The sequence below is a fragment of the Papio anubis genome, chromosome 11, assembly GCF_008728515.1.
Source record: "Papio anubis isolate 15944 chromosome 11, Panubis1.0, whole genome shotgun sequence".
NCBI lineage: Eukaryota > Metazoa > Chordata > Mammalia > Primates > Cercopithecidae > Papio > Papio anubis.
In genome coordinates this window covers 87,846,712-87,866,140 of record NC_044986.1, presented here as the reverse complement: position 1 = coordinate 87,866,140, position 19,429 = coordinate 87,846,712, and the positions used below count along the sequence as shown (strand labels likewise).

The following is a 19,429-nucleotide window of genomic DNA, read 5'->3' as shown; positions in this document are numbered from 1 at the left end:
CTACATATATTTTGTGCATTCATGACATACCTACCTTTTTCTTGTTTTCTTCGATATTTTTAAGCTACGCAATTCAGCTGCATTTTTTTAAATTGTAGCAATTCTCCAAAAGTTTTCCAATATATTTATTGAAAAAAAAAAGTCCTCATGTAAGTGGATCTGCACAGTTCAAACCTGTGTCATGCAAGGTTAAATTGTACAATTTCCTGAGAGACACAGGTCAGCCTGACAGTGAGAATCCACAGCAACAGGCTAGAGACAACTTCCAAGTCCACTGGGCCAGGTCAGGAAGCACCTAGAACACCTTCTCCAGCTCTCCCCACAGCTGCATGACTGACTTCATCTGGCCTTCAGTTTCGTCATAAACCTACTTCTTCAATCGTGTTCATCATTTTGCGCAGGAGAATTCTGACCATTCTTTATTATAATTTTTTCAATTTATGTATTTACAAGGTTTCATATGCTTTGCATACTTTAATCTTTATTTAAATCTCATAAACAAATGTTACGAGCTCTCATTGGAAAGGAGAAGACTGAGTCTCAGAGAAATCAAAGTACTTGCACAAGATCACACAGCGACAGAACTAAGGTTCACGGTTAGGCTGGCTGGCTCCCTATCCCACGCTTCCACGAAGCTGCCATTTTTTGGAGCTTTATTTCAGAGCCACAGAACTACGGAACCCCACGGTCCTCCTGTAGGGATTACCCCCAGCTGTACCAGTTCCTTTTCCAAATCTTTCCCAGAAGCCTTTTACACCCCCAGGCAGTACAGTAAGATGTCACCCATCACCCAAACACAGAGTTGCCAGATAAAATAAAAATGTCCAGTTAAATTTGCATATTATGAAAATAACAAATCATTTTGCTAGTATAACTGTCTAGGGAAATATTTCCATATCCTGGGACAGACTTAAGCTACAAAGTGTTTTCTTGTTTATCTGAAATGCAGATTGAACTGAGCACCCAGCAACAAACCCAGGCTTAACCCAGGCTGAGATGCATACGAGGCTCTTTCTCCTCACCAGCTCTGCAGATCCAAGCAGACTGTAATGTTTCTGATTTATTCACAAAATCGCAGAGTGGATGTGCAGCCCTGAGTATGGAAGCCTCCAGTATTAAGCCTCAACTGTGAAGAACTCAGTTGAATGTGCAGGAAGCTAGAGCTTTTGGAAATGCTACGAGAAATGTCCTTGGCTTCCCCACCTCGGGTAAAGGCAAGAGTCGAATGCTTCCCCTGTTCATTTGCAGGTGTTTTGAATGTGGAAACCAGGGTCTGTGTTGATTACTTGTATCAAAGTCTTTGCCCCAAACTCACGTTCCTTTGTTCCATGTGGCCTTAAAGAACCCCACTGCCATCGGGTGTGTAATGACCTTGGGTGGAAACCACAGGGTGGGCAACCCCCTAGGACTCCTGATAAATCGGACTCTGCCATAGGACCCCAGATAAAGCTGGCTCTCCCATAGGACTTCCACAAAAGTGGGCTCTCCCACAGGACCCTAGATAAAATGAGCTCTCCCATAGGACCTCAGATAAAGTGAGCTCGCCCATAGGACCTCAGATAAAGTGAGCTCGCCCATAGGACCTCAGATAAAGTGAACTCTTCCATACGACCTCCAGAGAAAGTGGGCTCTTCCATGAAACTCCAGATAAAGCAGGCTCTGTGGCATTCGTTTGCTTTTGGTGTCAAACAAAGTTGGCCAGGACAGATGGCACCACCACTATCCTACAATGTGCTTTGCCCAAATCCTTGCTGACCTTTCCATTGTCCCTTTTTGTGTGTGACATGATAGCTGAAGAAATGGGTGTGCTCCACCCAGGTAGCTCCACAGGCCTTCAGGCTGCTCCAGCCCTGTATGACCCCTCTGCCTGCAAGTTCTGTGTTAGCTCCTGCCTCTCTCCACACGGGTCTCTCAGATCTCCAAGGCTTCCTATACAGGATTTCCCTTCTGAGTCTGCTCTTCTTTCTTCTGGGGAACACCTACTGACATTTTGAGTATTCACTGAAATGCTTTCTTACGGGAGGCTTGCACTGGGCTCTGCCCATCATGATTGGGTCAGCTTTGCCAACCATATACTTTCACAGCCTCTGAGATTAATTAAGTATGCTTAATTAATCTTACATGATGATGTATTTAACTCCTGGCTTTCCTGGTAGACTTTTAGTTCCTTGAGGGCAGATATCAGGTGTCTTTTGTTGTTGCTGCCTCCCTAGCACCAAGAACTATATAAAGGCCAATGTCCTCACTAAGCAACAATGGAATGGAACAAATGGAAGCCTCTGGTGTTGCAGGGAGGCCACTCCAAAGGCCCCTCGGCCTACTCCCCTGTCTTCCCATCACCATCATGAGTCTCCTGTGTCTGCAGCCCAGGGCACCGATGACCTCATCTCTTCTCTTTTGGTCCTATGGCACTGGAGAATAGCCTGGAACCGCACCTTTCCCAGCAGATGTTCAATACTCACAGGGTTGTCACTCCTAGTTTTGCTGTGTCCCTGCTCCTCGACCTCCTTAATGATTAGTAGAGGACATTGGATATGAAGAAAAGCGAACACATCTCACTTCAAAATCCCTGACTGTTCTTTTTTCTGTTAGTGCCACCAAGTTTCTTTTGTCTCCTGAACTTTTCTCCCGATATCTCTACTCTGCCCTTTCTCTTTCAACCCCTGGGCACACTTTGGCTCTCCCATAGCATTTTAAAACTTCAGCTGGAGACTGTGACCCTGGGGTGAAACAGCTTCTAGTGGTAGTGAGATAACACCAACAGCACTTGACTTGTCAGTAAGTCTGATTTGTTTGTTGTGCTTTTATTTTGTTTGTTTGTTTGTTGCCTATGAACGAGATTATAGGGTTGTATATCAACAAATACACACTTTAAAAAAAATTCCTCTCTTCTATTATAATAAGCTTCAAATCATTTTAATATTCATGAAGTCCTTTAGATCTGCCCTGGTCAATTTGGTGGCTATGAGCTACCTGCAGCCGTCTGAATTTAAATGCAAAGTAATTTAAATGAAAGTAAATTAAAAATCCAACTTTCTCAGGCTCACTAGACACATCTCATGTGCTCCCAGAACTGCTCCCACACTGGTGTAGGTCTGATGTGTTCATTCATTGCCCTACAGATAGCCCTGAATACTGGTTTTTGGTGATCTCTTCAGTCTTCTCAGGGATAATTTCCATCAGGCAGCCCAAGCTCTTGCTTCTAATGGATTTACTCTTTCAAATTCAAAGCATGAGAGAAATGAATCTACACAAGGGTGGCTCTTTAACAATTTCCTGCTGTGGCTTCATATGCTACCTGCACTTGATGCCCTTCACTTGCACCACAGATAGGGCTTTCCTCCTGGAAAGTGCCTCCTCGAAAGACTTTTCCTCCACTCTTCTGCTCTCGATCACATTCTCTTGCCATAAATCAACTTCTGTCTTTCTAACAAAGAAAATTAAAAGCTATTTATTCTACGTGCTTATTAAGAGATAACTGCTCTAGAATAAAGAAACTGACAGATGAAGTAACAAATGAAATGAATGAATCTCCAGATTCCATTCCCTGGCAGGTATTTCATCAGCAGTCAGTCTGTCCTCATATACAGGGTGACCACACATTGGGCTCCTCCCAAATCTTGATCATATATTGCACCAGAGAGAGAATCAAGCAGCATCCTGGCCAATCTTCTGACCTGTGAAGGAAATACAAGAGGGCAGAGGTGCCATGCAGGTTGCAGCTTGCATGTATCTCTGATGACAGATTTCTGGGGCTCTGGTCTATACTTGGACTTTCAGGCCAAATGGAAAACATATCTTCCAATTTTCCTATTCCCTAGTGTTATTCAAAAGCAATCTGTTTAAAAGGAAGCAGGCTTGGGGACAGTCTCAGAGCTCCACTTACATAGCAGGTGACCTGTTTCCACTTGCAGGAGACAAGGCTGGCTGTTGGCCCTTCCCTACTTGCTGTCCCTACCTATCTTTCCTAGTCTAGTACTTAGATATATGGGGGGCAGCAGAGTCTCAGAGCAGCTCCTGACCCCTGTAAACATTGCACAGGTCTGAATGTGGAAAAAGACTCTTTAAAAGGAGACTGGGCAGAAACTGTTATCCCCATATGAGTCATGATTTTGAAGGATGAGAATACTAGAGGGATGTTATTGTAGGACAGGGAGGTTGATGATCATGGGTTAAAGGGCAGAGGCCATGAGTTCAAGAGCAGTGACCGTGGTTCTAGACTGATGACTGTGGGCTCAAGAATAGTGATTATGAGTTCAGGGGTGGTAACCATGAGTTCAAGTATGGTGATCATGGCTTCAAAGGCAGTGACCATGGATTCAAGAGTAGTGACCATGAGTTCAAGGGCAGTGACCATGGGTTCAAAGATAGTGAACATGGGTCCATGGCAATTACCATGGGTTCAAGGGTAGTGACCATAGGTTCAGGAATGGTGACCATGGATTCAAAGAAAGTGATTGTGGGTTCACTGGAAGAAGAGGAACAGTTTCTAATACAGCTGAAGAGAAGAAAAAGAAGATAAGCCAGACAGATTTTCAGTCTTCTCTAGAGACTGGAAATGATAAATTTGTAGGGGCACCAGCCTGGGTAGATGGGTGCTTAGGAGCCTGTGGGCAATGGAGGGAAAGGAAGATATTTGCATGGGTTGAGTTATAGCAGGCTGTCACATTCAAACTCACACTATAAGTGCCTGATTTTGTTGTTAGCTGAACTGGACTCCATGACCCTCAACTGCTGACCAGTGGGGAAAATGATAATCTATGTCTTCAAGCATTCAAATTAATTGAAAGTTTATTCTAATGTTGTCATTTTAACAGTCCTTACAGGGGAAGGTGGGGGCAAACCTTTTAGATAGCTTCCCCCTCCTTCATTCCCTGAGATGACTCCTAAAGATAGGCGGTGAGGTGTGCACAGAGAGGCCCCAAAGTGAAGATGGCTTTGATTTGCGATCCCAACACCCATATGCTAATGGATCAGGCTTCTTGTTAACATTTTCTTCAAGAAAATGCTTATTATTTGGCTTTTGGTTTTTGTCAACTAGTGGAAAAATGCTAGAGAGCTGTTCACTCTGTGACTGGAACAGAAGAACAAATTAAAATTGTGTTTGCTGGGTGGGGTAGGGGGCAGGTTACTGATCTGGTCTCTGTAAATGGTCAGGGTGCTGAGAGCCTGAGGCTCCCAGTAAGATGTTAGGTCAAGGGGTGCCCTTCTCTGCTGCAGCTGCTCTTGTGTTCAGATTGCAGTTTGTGGCTCCCCTCTTTCTCATATCCTTGGACGTTCCTTGCTCCTTTCCATTACTGGGAAATTTGCTGAAACCCCATCAGCTTATGGCCTGCCCTACCCAAGTCCATTCTATCCTCTTCTCTGGCAGATTTCTACTCTTTGGGATTTCATTGGTGAAATGCAGGGTAAAAACAAAACAAAAAAAATGCATTCTGGCTTTCAGTTTTTATCATGTTTTACTAAAAACTTTGAAAGTTGTAAAATATCCCCGCAGATGCTCTGGCTCCAGCCCTCAGGTTTAGCTGTTTAGTGCTGTAATTGCTGATCCTCAATTTCAATTTTTACTTTTGATTTAAACCACGAATGTGATATAAATTTGTTTTAATTTTAAATTTCTATGTGGAGTTTTTTGTTTGCTTTGGAAGAGAATGAGAGATGGGAGTAGATTTTTTTTAAATGCTCTTCTAAATATATGTAATTGTGTTGCAATCAAGGGATATGGATCAAAGTTCTCTGCCTTGGGGATTTGTGGAGATGTCCTTTGTGTCCTAATCATAGTCTGTTTTATGACCATTCCTGGGGTATCTGAGAAGAATGTGTACTGATCTGTATATTTTACTGTGAAAAGCTTTCAAAATCCGCCCTTCAAGGGTTCTGCTTCTGGGGCCATGTTTGGAAATGCCACTACCTCATGATTAGATAAAGATTCATTTATGTTGTTTTAGCACATAATGTTTTCAGGCTTTGTATTTAGAATTTTAATTAACTATGAATTAAATCTGGCATGAGACAGGGGTCTGCATTCATTTTTTTCCCCAAATGGTTATCCAGTCAATTGTGGCTTCTAAGTGATCAAACCATCTTCACCTTTCACTCAATTTCTTACTAGAATAAATTCTGTCAATACACATGTGTCTATTTCTGATCAATACAATGTATTTTACATGTATTAATAAAATTCTTCCTTATTACTCTTATATAACAATTTCTTAGCTGGTAGCATTTGTGTTTTTATTTTCTGTTAGGTTTTTAAGAAGTAGTCATGAGACACATTTGGTTGGAATTGTTTTAAATATATGGAAAAATAAGGAGAATCAACACCCTCAATAATGTCTTTCCTTTGATTCATTTAATTGCAAGTCCCTAATCACTGATGCTTATACATAACACTGTTCTCCAGTGTCCCTGAAAAAGATGTGTTCTATAGAAATGTTAATTTTAGATAGTGATAAAAGAGAAATATGTCCTCTGCATACTGCTTTCACTTTAACATTTTACCTAAACCCATTTTAGATAAACTGGAACTATTTTCTCATTAATAGTCATAAATTTGAAGTGAGCCCAAAAGACCAGTGGACCTTGTATCCAGTTTCAACCCAAAAGAATAAATTAAGATCGACTTCTCTAAACTCCAAATTAGCCACCTGCCAACATTTAATTGACTTAGATCTAACACTTGTGTTCTGCCGGTCAACTCATTTAGTTACCAGAATGTACATTTTTGCAACTAATTTATCTTGGAAGTTTCATTAGGAAATGGCATTGCTTAAAATTAATCATTTTCTGGATGAGTTATCAGAAGGTTTTATGGCCATGGTGAGTGACTGTAAATACTTACTCAGAATGTTTCCAACATCACTGCAGCCACACTTCATGGTTCAGAACTCTGAAGCCCCAGCCCCTATTTGTCCTGTGTTTCAAGCATATCCAAACTGTTTTCTTAATCCTGCTCAAATGTGATTCTTTGTTCCACTGCTGAGTAAGGAGTGAATGGTCTTTTTTTCAGGAACAAATCTTTTCAGGCACTGTAATTTTCTTCAAGACAACCCAATCCACCATTTGTGTTTTTGAACATTTGGATCTAATATCCTTTGGGACACACACCAATTTTGCTCCAAGTTTTTCCATATTATCGCTTTAAACTGTTTCTCAAAATGTGTCCCAAATGCTATGATGAGATACCTTTGTGCAAATTGGACAAAGGAGACCCTCTGGATGGTCTCCACAAAAGCATGGCTTGGAGAGCAGACTATATGTTTTTTAAAATTGTGGTAAAATACTCATAACATAACATTTATCATCTTAACCACTTTTAAGTGTACAGTTCTTAGTGTTAAGAATAATCACATTGTTGTGCAACGAATCTCCAAATCATTTTCATCTTGCAAAACTAAAACCCTGTATCCATTAAAGAACTCCCCACTTTCCCTCTACCCAGTCCCTGGCAACCACCATTTTACTTTTTATGAATGTGACCACTCTAGGTATCTTATTATAAGTGGACTCATACAGTATTTGTCTTTTTGTGATTGTCTTATTTAACTTAGCATGATGTCCTCAAGGTTCATCCATATCATAGCATATGTCAGAATTCCCTTCCTTTTTAAGAATAAATAATATTCTATTCTGTGTATATACCACATTTTGTTTTTCTGTTCATCTGACAATTGCTTCCACCCTTTTGCCATTGTGGATAATGCTTTATGGACACAACTGTACAAATATCTCTTTAAAACCATGCTTTCAAATCTTTTGAGATCCTGCTTTGAAATCGTTTGGCTGTATATTCAGATGTTGTATTGCTGGATCCTATGGTATTTCTGTGTTTAATTATTTGATAAAACACCATACTGTTTCCACAGCAGCTGCACCATTTTACATTCCCACCAAGAGTGCACAAAGGTTCCAATTTCTCTGCATCCTCACCAACACTTCTTATTTTCTGTATTTGTTGTTGTTGCTTGTTGTTTTATAGTAGCCAGGGTGTGAGGTGACATCTCATTGTAGTTTTGTTTTGCATTTCCGTAATGATCAGTGATGTTGAGCATCTTTTCATAGGCTTGTTGATCATTTTGTATCTTCTTTCAATAATGTCTATTCAAGTTCTTTGAACATTTCTTAATCGGATTGGTTGTCTCCTTCATCATTGAGTTGTAGGGATTCCTTATATGTTCTGGATATTAACTTCTTATGAGATGTATGATTTACAAACATTTTCTCTCATTCTTTAGATTACGTTTTTACTCTGTTGATTATGTCCTTTGGTGAACAGAAGTTTTTAATTTTGATGTAGTTCAATTTATCTATTTTTACTTTCTATTTGCCTGTGTTTTTGATGTCATATCCAGGAAATCATTGCCAAATTCAACATCATGATGCATTTGCTATTTCTTCTAAGAGTTTTGTAGTTTTCGCATTATGTTTAGGTCTTTAATCCCTTTTGATTTAAGTTTTGTATATGGCATGAGGTAAGAGTTCAACTTCATTCTTTTGCATACGAATATGCATTTTTCCAACAAACATCATTTGTTGGAAAAACTGTCCTTTCTTTCATTGAATAATCTTGGCTCCCTTTTCAAAAATTATTTAACCACATACATGAGGGTTTATTTCTGGGCTTTCTATTCTAGTCCATTGATCTACACTAGTTTGACATACCACACCACTTTGATTACTGTAGTTTTGTGATAAGTTTTGATATCAGGAAGTATGAGACCTCCGACTTCGTTCGTTTTCAAGATTGTTTTGGCTAGAATGGGAAGACTGCATTTCTAGCAAGCGAGAAAAAGGCAGGCCTTCACTCTGGGATGCAGCCCTGTGCTAGAGCATCCAGCACACTGAGCAGAGCTGGCCCCTCACCTGAGAAATTGAGGAAGAGGTCCACCTGCACTTCCAGATTTGGAGGCCCTGCCACTCAGCAAATGCTGCATCAGGATGAAGAACTCATTCATTCTTCTAAATCTGGATAACTCTTCCCTTTACTGATGCCAGATTATCAGAGCTTTTACCGTTCTGATTAGACATTGAAAAGTACAGAGTTGCGTTGATGTTGTATAGATGGGCTTTAATTTCTCTTGCTTTTCTGTGGCTCCTGTAGTTTATGTAGAGGTGGGCTGCAGAGGGCAACTGGCAGCATTTGTTAATTATTCTTGCTGTAGGAGGTTGGCAAGGAGGTGGTCTCCTCACCACGACCCAAAGAGAAACTTCTGTCTGACATTAGTGCCCTGGAATAAATATCATCCCTAAGCACTGTTTGTATTCATGAACACTACAACTGATCCTCTTTTGCTGATCTTGTAACAAATGCTCTTTATCTGTTTTGATCAGCTCTTGAAAGACTTCTAGGTAAATGTGCAATCCAGCTTTAGCAAATGTGCAGGGTTTTCTGGCTTATCTCTTTGAATGCCAACTTTAGTTAGCCCTATTATAAGTGACATCCATACTCTTTAGAGTGACAACAGGCTTACATATATACTTCATTTCTTAAAATAGCTTATTTGACAAGAGAAAAAAATGTATTATTAAGAGTCATTTGGTTGCATTTAACAAAACCTGATTCAAACCACTTTAAGTAAGAAATGGGGTTTTATTGGCTCATAAAACTGGGAAAAATGGATGGATGCAGGGCCTCAAAAGATGTTATCAGGGCTGTCTCTCTCATTTCCTGTCTCTGACTCTAGCTTTTGTTTCCTCTGTGCTGGCTGAATTATCAGTAGACTTTTCCATCAGGTGGCAAATTGGACCCAGAAGGATGAATTTGTAGGCCACCTTCTTAGCAATCCCAGTAAGTTTGCAATGTTTCCTCCCCTGTGGCTCTAGCCTAAGCCCTAGTGAGGGCTCCTCCCGACCTATCTAGGTCCACGTGTCCACCCCGGGCCAGTCATGTAGCAAGAGGAGGCATTGTTCTGGGTAGCCGAGTCTGAGTCACAATGGCTCCCGCAGGTAGGGGCAGGGTCATGACACTAAACTTCATAAGTTGGACATGAGGGTTGGGAAATTGGGATACTATTGACAAAAAGTGTAGAAAGGGATGCTGAGCTGGAAAAAATTAATTACTGATTTTCTCTACAACATATCTAAAAAGATTCCTCCAGAAGAGCAATCTCATTCCCCTTAATACAAGGAACTCTTCTACAGTGTTCTTACCAGATGTTTTATCCAGTTTCCCTTTGAACACATTCCAGAATGGAGATCTCAGCACCTCCAGTTGTCTTCTATTCCAATATTAGACAGAGCTGCTTGTCAGAAAAATATCCCTTATCTCAACAAATCTGAGTTTTCCTGTAATTTCTAAGGAATTGTCCTGACTCAGCCCATCAGAGCCTTATAAAATAAAATTATAACCTCAACTTCCCAAAAGGGTAATCAAACATTTGAGTTCAATTTCAACATGTATTTTATATTTCATGTTCTACTTTCCCAGTGCCTTCTGAAGATTCCTGATAAAATCTCTATCCCCACCAAGGATATTCTTTTCACCTCCAATGGACTCTGATGGTCTTTTGCATTTCACCTGCCACCAAGGCTTCCTCCCTGTATCTATTATAACATTAAATTATTTTATAGCTCAAATGTTGGAAATAGTTTTAAGGTACTGATGACAATCTGCTTCTCACTCCCATAGTAACCCCAAAAGGAGGGTTGTTTTTACCAGTCACATTACAATTTTGGTTAATGTTAAGCTTAAAATGGTAGTAGCTACCATTTACTGATTGTCAGATTCTTTATAAAATGTATCTATAATCCCCACAATAATTCCAACATTTATTATTATTATTGTCATTATTATGATTATTGCTATCCCATTTTACAGACAAGGAAGCTGAAACTCAGTTTAAGTAACTTAGAAAGTCAAATTAAGTCAGTGGTCAAATTGACATTTGAGCTCAAATATCTATGACTGCAAAACTGAGTTCTTTCCATCATACTCCCTGATCCATGGTTGATGACAATGGAGACCATCAGATCTGTTTCCTGTGAAGTGTTGCCAATTACTTCATTCATATCTTTTGCTTGTGCAATGAAGCTGGTGCTCACCATAATATGAGCTATGCAGAAAAGGGTTAACAGAGTAGGCCTGAGACTGCATTCCTTACGAAGCCTTTTTTGCAAGGCTGGCCTTGACAGGCTCCTGGGGTCTTGGATTTCAGAATTTCCATTATTCCCTGATTAGAATGGCTTACTGTGCTTAAACTGTTTGTTCAAACAATATGGCTAATGCTGAATATGTGCTTTCCTTCCTGGTGTGTGGAATTTTGGTATGTGTTAGACAGAGGGTTACCTATATGACAAGCCCACAATCAAAACCCCAGGCAATGAGCCTCTAATGAGCTTCTTTGGTAGATGTCTGGTAGATGGTGAACATGTGTTGTCATATCTCAGGGCTCGAGGAATTAAGCACATCCTGTGTGATTCCTCTGGGATAACACTCCTGAAAGCATGTGCCTGGTTTCCTCCAGCTTTCACCCCATATGCCTTTTCTCTTTACTGATTTTACTTCGTACCCTTTTGCTGTAATAAATTGTAGCCATGAATATGACTACATGCAGAGGCCTCTGCGTCCTCCTAGGAAATCACTGAAGCTGGAGGTAGTCTTGGAAATGCTCAACACAGGGACTTTATATTTGTTCCTGTTAAGTGTAATCCTGATACAGTCATTTCAAAATCCCTCAATCTATTTTTTAAATATTTAGCTCTACGTGTATTCCTTCAAGGTTTTAATTTTATTCCTTGATAAGAATATTGAATAAGAGAGTGGAAACACAGAATTGTAGTTGTTTCCTGAAGCCTCTCTCTGTGTCGAGACTAAGCTATTAATCACAATGTTAGGACAGGGTTACATAAGCCAGTTACATACTTTTCCACAACTACTATTAAAAAGAACATACTTCATTACATTGTTTTCTAGTATTTCCTAAATGTCACTTAAAAAATTAAGACGTATAGGCCAAAACATTCTCACTTCCATTTCCTTATGTACTTATTGGACTAGCATTTATCATATTTGTTATTGTTTTATATTTGTTGCCCTTTTTCATTTTCATTTTTCTCTCACTTCTGCCTTATCTCAGTGTTAACTGAGCATTTTATATGGTTTCAGTCTATCTCCTCTTGTAACACATCAATTATACTTCCTTCCCACCCTTTTTTTCAATGGTTCCTCTTGAATTTGCAGTAATCTAAGTCCACTTTCAAGTAACACTATACTTCTTGAGAAATGAAAGATGGCCGAATAGGAACAGCTCCAATCTACAGCTCCCAGCATGAGCGACGCAGAAGACGGGTGATTTCTGCATTTCCAACTGAGGTGTCGGGTTCATCTCACTGGGGCTTGTCAGAAAGTGGGTACAGGACAGTGGGTGCTGCCCGTGGAATGTGAGCCAAAGCAGGGTGAGGCATCACCTCACCCAGGAAGCACAAGGGGTCAGGGAATTCCCTTCCCTAGCCAAGGGAAACTGTGACAGACAGCACCTGGAAAATCGGGTCACTCCCACCCTAATACTGAGCTTTTCCAATGGTCTTAGCAAATGGCACACCAGGAGATTATATCCCGTGCCTGGCTTGGAGGGTCCCATGCCCATGGAGCCATGCTCACAGCTAGCACAGCAGTCTGAGATTGAACTGCAAAGTGGCAGTGAGGCTTGGGGAGGGGTGCCTGCCATTGCTGAGGCTTGAGTAGGTAAACAAAGTTTCCAGGAAACTCGAACTGGGTGGAGCCCACCGCAGGTCAAGGAGGCTTGCCTGACTCTGTACACCCCACCTCTGGGGGCAGGGCATAGCTGAGCAAAAGACAGCAGAAACTTCTACAGACTTAAATGTGCCTGTCTGACAGCTTTGAAGAGAGCAGTGGTTCTCTCAGCACGGAGTGAGATCTGAGAACAGACAGACTGCCTCCTCAAGTGGGTCCCTGACCCCCGAGTGGTCTAACTGGGAGGCACCTCCCAGTAGGGGCTGACTGACACCTCATTCTTAATTAGAACAATTAAGAATAAAAAACAAAATCCTTAAAATTTTACCTTATTTATTCCTTTTCTAATGTTTTATTTCTTTCAGTAGATCAAAATTTCTGACATTTCTTTTTTCTCTGAAGAGCTTGTTTTAACATTTCATGCAATGTAAGTCTAGTGGAGACAAATTCAATTTTTGTTTGCCTGAAAATGTCTTTATTTCTCCGTTACTTTTGAAGAATAATTTTGCAGTACACAGAATTTTAGGTTGATGGGGGTTTTTTTTATTTCAGTATTTTAAATATTCCACTTCACCTCTTCTTCTTTGCATGGGAGGAAGTAATTGGGAGTACTCTGTTATAAGGTACCCACTACCTGTGAAGATGTGTATTATACCAGACAATATAATTCTTAACTTTGCTCCTCTGTAAGTAAGATATTTTGTTCTTTTGGCTTCTTTCAAGATTATCTCTTTATCTTTAGTTTCCTGCAGATTGAATACGGTGTCCCTAAGTGTCTATTTTTTTTTTTTTTTTTTTTTTTTGTATTTATCCTGCTTGGTGTTCCCTGAGTTTCCTTGAGTTGTGGCTTGGCACATGTCATTAATTTGGAAAATTTTCAACCATTATTACTTCAAATATTTCTTCTGGTCCGATCACAAATTCTGGAATTCTCATTGTGCATATATTACACCATCTGTACTCGTACGAAGTTCTTAGATATCTTGTTTCTTTTTTCATTTTATTCTTATTTCCTTTCTCTTGCATTTCAGTTTGGGAAGATTTTATTGACACATTTTCATGCTCAGTGATTCTTTCCTCCCGGGGTCCAGTCTACTGGCGAGCCCATCAAAGGCAATTTTCTTTGCAACGATGTTTTTGATTTCCAAAATTTCCAGTGGTTTCTTTCTTAGAGCTTCCATTTTTCTATTTAGATCACCCATTCATTCTTGCATATCAGTCACATTTTCCATTAGAGCCCTTAGCATATTAATCATTATTAATTTAAATATCTTTTCTGATAATTCCAAAATCTGCATCATACTTGAGACTGGCTCCATTCCTTGCTTTGCCTCTGGATACTATGCTCTTTCTTGCCTTTTAGCATGCTTTATAATTTTTCTTTTATTTATTTTTATTTATTTATTTATTTATTTATTTATTTATTATACTTTAAGTTCTAGGGTACATGTGCACAACGTGCAGTTTTGTTATATATGTATACATGTGCCATGTCAGTTTGCTGCACCCATTAACTCATCATTTACATTAGGTATTTCTCCTAATGCTATCCTTCCCCCATCCCCACCACTGATGGGCCCTGGTGTGTGACGTTCCCCACCTTGTGTCCAAGTGTTCTCATTGTTCACTTCCCACCTATGAGTGAGAACATGCAGTGTTTGGTTTTCTGTCCTTGTGATAGTTTACTCAGAATGGTAGTTTCCACCTTCATTCATGTACCTATAAAGGACATGAACTCATCCTTTTTTATGACTGCATAGTATTCCATGGTGTATATGTGCCACATTTTCTTAATCCAGTCTATCATTGATGGACATTTGGGTTGGTTCCAAGTCTTTGCTACTGTGAATAGTGCCACAATAAACATATGTATGCATGTGTCTTTATAGCAGCATGATTTATAATCCTTTGGGTACATACTCAGCAATGGGATGGCTGGGTCAAATGGTATTTCTAGTTCTAGATCCTTGAGGAATCGCCACGCTGTCTTCCACAATGGTTGAACTAGTTTACAGTCCCACCAACAGTGTAAAAGTGTTCCTATTTCTCCACTTCCTCTCCAGCACTTGTTGTTTCCTGACTTTTTAATGATTGCCATTCTAACTGGCATGAGATGGTATCTCATTGTGGTTTTGATTTGCATTTCTCTGATGACCGGTGATGATGAGCCTTTTTTCATGTGTCTGTTGGCTGCATAAATGTTTTCTTTTGAGAAGTGTCTGTTCATATCTTTTGCCCACTTTTTGATGGGGTTGTTTGATTTTCTCTTGTAAATTTGTTTAAGTTCTTTGTAGATTCTGGATATTAGTCTTTTGTCAGATGGGTAGATTGCAAAAATTTTCTCCCATTCTGTAGGTTACCTGTTCAGTCTTACGGTAGTTTCTTTTGTTGTGTAGAAGCTCTTTAGTTTAATTAGATCCCATTTCTCAATTTTGGCTTTTGTTGCTGTTGCTTTTCATGATTTAGACATGAAGTCCTTGCCCATGCCTATGTCCTGAATGGTATTGCCTTGGTTTTCTTCTAGGGTTTTTATGGTTTTAGGTCTAACACTTAAGTCTTTAATCCATATTGAATTAATTTTTGTATAAGATGTAAGGAAAGAATCCAGTTTCAGCTTTCTACATATGGCTAGCCAGTTTTCCCAGCACCATTTATTAAATAGGGAATCCTTTCCCCATTTCTTGTTTTTGTCAGGTTTGTCAAAGATCAGGTGGTTGTAGATGTATGATATTATTTCTGAGGGCTCTGTTCTGTTCCATTGGTCTATATCTCTGTTTTGGTACCAGTACCATGCTGTTTTGGTTACTGTAGCCTTGTAATATAGTTTGAAGTCACATAGCGTGATGCTTCCAGCTTTGTTCTTTTGGCTTAGGATTGTCTTGGCAATGCAAGCTCTTTTTCAGTTCCATATGAACTTTAAAGTAGTTTTTTCCAATTCTGAAGAAAGTCATTGGTAGCTTGATGGGGATGGCATTGAATCTATAAATTACCTTGGGCAGTATGGCCATTTTCACAATATTGATTCTTCCTATCCATGAGCATGGAATGTTCTTCCATTTGTTTGTGTCCTCCTTTATTTCACTGAGCAGTGGTTTGTAATTCTCCTTGAAGAGGTCCTTCACATCCCTTGTGAAGCTATTTTATTCTTGAAGGTATTTTATTCCTTGAATTCCTAGGTATTTTACTCTCTTTGAAACAATTGTGAATGGATTTCACTCATGATTTGGTTCTCCGTCTGTTATTGGTGTATAGGAATACTTGTGATTTTTCCACATTCATTTTGTATCCTGAGATTTTGGTAAAGTTGCTTATCAGCTTAAGGAGATTTTGGGCTGAGACGATGGAATTTTCTAAATATACAATCATGTCATCTGCAAACATGGACAATTTGACTTCCTCTTTTCCTAATTGAATGCACTTTATTTCTTTCTCCTGCCTGATTGACCTGGCCACAACTTCCAACAGTATGCTGAATAGGAGTGGTGAGAGAGGGCATCCCTGTCTTGTGCCAGTTTTCAAAGGGAATGCTTCCAGTTTTTGCCTATTCAATATGATACTGGCTGTGGGTTTATCATAAACAGCTCTTCTTATTTTGAGATACAGTCCATAAATACCAAATTTATTGAGAGTTTTTAGCATAAAACGTTGTTGAATTTTGTCAAAGGCCTTTTCTGCATCTATTGAAATAATCATGTGGTCTTTGTCTTTGGTTCTGTTTATATGCTGGATTACGTTTATTGATTTGTGTACCTTGAACCAGCCTTGCATTCCAGGGATGAAGCCCACTTGATCGTGGTGGATAAGCTTTTTGATGTGCTGCTGGATTCGGTTTGCCAGTATTTTACTGAGGATTTTTGCATCAATATTCATCAGGGATATTGGTCTAAAATTCTCTTTTTTAGTTGTATCTCTGTCAGGCTTTGGTATCAGGATGATGTTGGCCTGGTAAAATGAGTTAGGGAGGATGCCCTCTTTTTCTATTGATTGGAATAGTTTCAGAAGGGATGGTACCAGCTCATCTTTGTACCTCAGGTAGAATTCGGCTGTGAATCCATCTGGTCCTGGACTTCTTTTGGTCGGTAAGCTATTAATTATTGCTTCAATTTCAGAGCCTGTTATTGGTCTATTCAGGGGTTCAACTTCTTCCTGGTTTAGTCTTGGGAGACTGTATGTGTCCAGGAATTTATCCATTTCTTCTAGGTTTTCTAATTTATGTGCATAGAGGTGTTTATAGTATTCTCTGATGGTAGTTTGTATTTCTGTGGGTCAATGGTTATATCCCCTTTATCATTTTTTACTGCATCTATTTGATTCTTCTCTCTTCTTCTTTATTAGTCTTGCTAGTGGTCTATCAATTTTGTTGATCTTTTCAAAAAACCAGGGCCTGGATTCATTGATTTTTTGAAGGGTTTTTTTGTCTCTATCTTCTTCAGTTCTGCTCTGATCTTACTTATTTCTTGCCTTCTGCTAGCTTTTGAATGTGTTTGCTCTTGCTTCTCTAGTTCTTTTAATTGTGATGTTAGGGTGTCAATTTTAGATCCTTCCTGCTTTCTCTTGTGGGCCTTTAGTGCTATAAATTTCCCTCTACACACTGCTTTAAACATGTCCCAGAGATTCTGGTATGTTGTGTCTTTGTACTCATTGGTTTCAAAGAACATCTTTATTTCTGCCTTCATTTCTTTATGTACCCACTAGTCATTCAGGAGCAGGTTGTTCAGTTTCCATGTAGTTGAGTGATTTTGAGTGAGTTTCTTATTCCTGAGTTCTAGTTTGATTTCTTTGTATTCTGAGAGACAGTTTGTTATAATTTCTGTTCTTGTACATTTGCTGAGGAGTGCTTTACTTCCAACTATGTGGTCAATTTTGGAATAAGTGCAATGTGGTGCTGAGAAGAATGTATATTCTGTTGATTTGGGGTGGAGAGTTCTGTAGATATTTCTCCTTCACTTATGAAGCTTAGTTTGGCTGGATATGAAATTCTGGATTGAAAATTCTTTTCTTTAAGAATGCTGAATATTGACCCCCACTCTCTTCTGGCTTTTAGAGTTTCTGCCGAGAGATCTGCTGTTAGTCTGATGGGCTTCCCTTTGTGTCTATTAGATCTGCTTGGTGCAGAGTTGAGTTCAATTCCTGGAAATCCTTGTTAGCTTTCTGTCTCATGGATCTGTCTAATGTTGACAGTGGGGTGTTAAAGTCTCGCATTATTATTGTGTGGGAGTTTAAGTCTCTTTGTAGGTCTCTAAGGACTTGCTTTATGAATCTGAGTTCTCCTGTATTGGGTGCATATATATTTAGGATAGTTGGCTCTTCTTGTTGAATTGATCCCTTTACCACTATGTAATGGTCTTCTTTGTCTCTTCTGATCTTTGTTGGTTTAAAGTCTGTTTTATCAGAGACTAGAATTGCAATCCCTGCTTTTTTTTTTTGTTTTCCATTTTCTTGGTAGATCTTCCTCCATCCCTTTATTTTGAGCCTATGTGTGTCTCTGCATGTGAGATGGGTCTCCTGAATACAGCAAACTGATGGGTGCTGACTCTATCAATTTGCCAATCTGTGTCTTTTAATTGGACCATTTAGTCCATTTACATTTAAGGTTAATATTGTTAAGTGTGAATGTGATCCTGTCATTATGATGTTAACTGGTGATTTTGCTTGTTATTTGATGCAGTTTCTTCCTAGTATCAATTGTCTTTACAATTTGGCATGTTTTTGCAGTGGCTGGTGCCAGTTTTTCCTTTCCATGTTTAGTGCTTCCTTCAGGAGTTCTTGTAAGGCAGGTCTGGTGGTGACAAAATCTCTCAGCATTTGCTTTTCTGTAAAGGATTTTATTTCTCCTTCACTTATGAAGCTTAGTTTGGCTGGATATGAAATCTGGGTTGAAAATTCTTTTCTTTAAAATACTGAATATTGGCTTCCCTTTGTGACTAACCCAGACTTTCTCTCTGGCTGCCCTTAACATTTTCTCCTTCATTTCAACTTTGGTGAATCTGACAATTATGTGTCTTGGGGTTGTTTTTCTTAAGGAGTATCTTTGTGGTGTTCTCTGTATTTCCTGAATTTGAATGCAGGCCTGCCTTGCTGGGTTGGGGAAGTTCTCCTGGATAATATCCTGAAGAGTGTTTTCCAAATTCGTTCCATTCTCCCCATCGCTTTCTGGTACACCAATCAAACGTAGATTTGGTCTTTTCACATAGTCCCATAATTTTTGGAGGCTTTGTTCATTTATTTTTACTATTTTTTCTCTAAACTTCTCTTCTCACTTCATTTCATTAATTTGGTCATCAGTCACTGATACACTTTCTTCCAGTTGATCGATTCAGCTACTGAGGCTTGTGCATGCGTCATGTAGTTCTCATGCCATGGTTTTCAGCTCCACCAGGTCATTTAAGATCTTCTCTACACTGTTTATTCTAGTTAGCCATTCATCTAATCTTTTTTCAAGGTTTTTAGCTTCCTTACAACGGGTTCGAACATCCTTCTTTAGCTCAGAGAAGTCTGTTATGATTGACTTTCTGAAGCCTACTTCTGTCAGCTCGTCAAAGTCATTCTCCGTCCTGCTTTGTTCTGTTGCTGACGAGGAGCTGTGATCCTTTGGAGGAGAAGGGGCGCTCCAGTTTTTAATATTTTCAACTTTTCTGCTCTAGTTCTCCCCATCTTTGTGGCTTTATCTACCTTTGGGTTTTGATGATGGTGACCTACAGATGGGGTTTTGGTGTGGATGTCCTTTTTGTTGATGTT

At 39.5% G+C, this 19,429-nt stretch overlaps 1 long non-coding RNA gene across 5 annotated transcripts in view; it reads right to left on the bottom strand.

Moving 5' to 3' along the window:
• The window catches only part of LOC110744104, a 39,913-nt gene extending 37,550 nt beyond the window's left edge, over nt 1–2,363 (bottom strand). For 2 of the 5 annotated variants that reach the window (XR_002524254.2, XR_002524255.2), the window contains exon 1: nt 2,122–2,362. This is a non-coding gene — a long non-coding RNA (uncharacterized LOC110744104). Of the gene's footprint in view, nt 1–2,121 lie in introns of all 5 variants that reach the window. The other 3 variants (XR_002524253.2, XR_002524252.2, XR_002524256.2) reach the window with 2 other exon arrangements.
• Between the last annotated feature and the right edge of the window lie 17,066 nt (nt 2,364–19,429).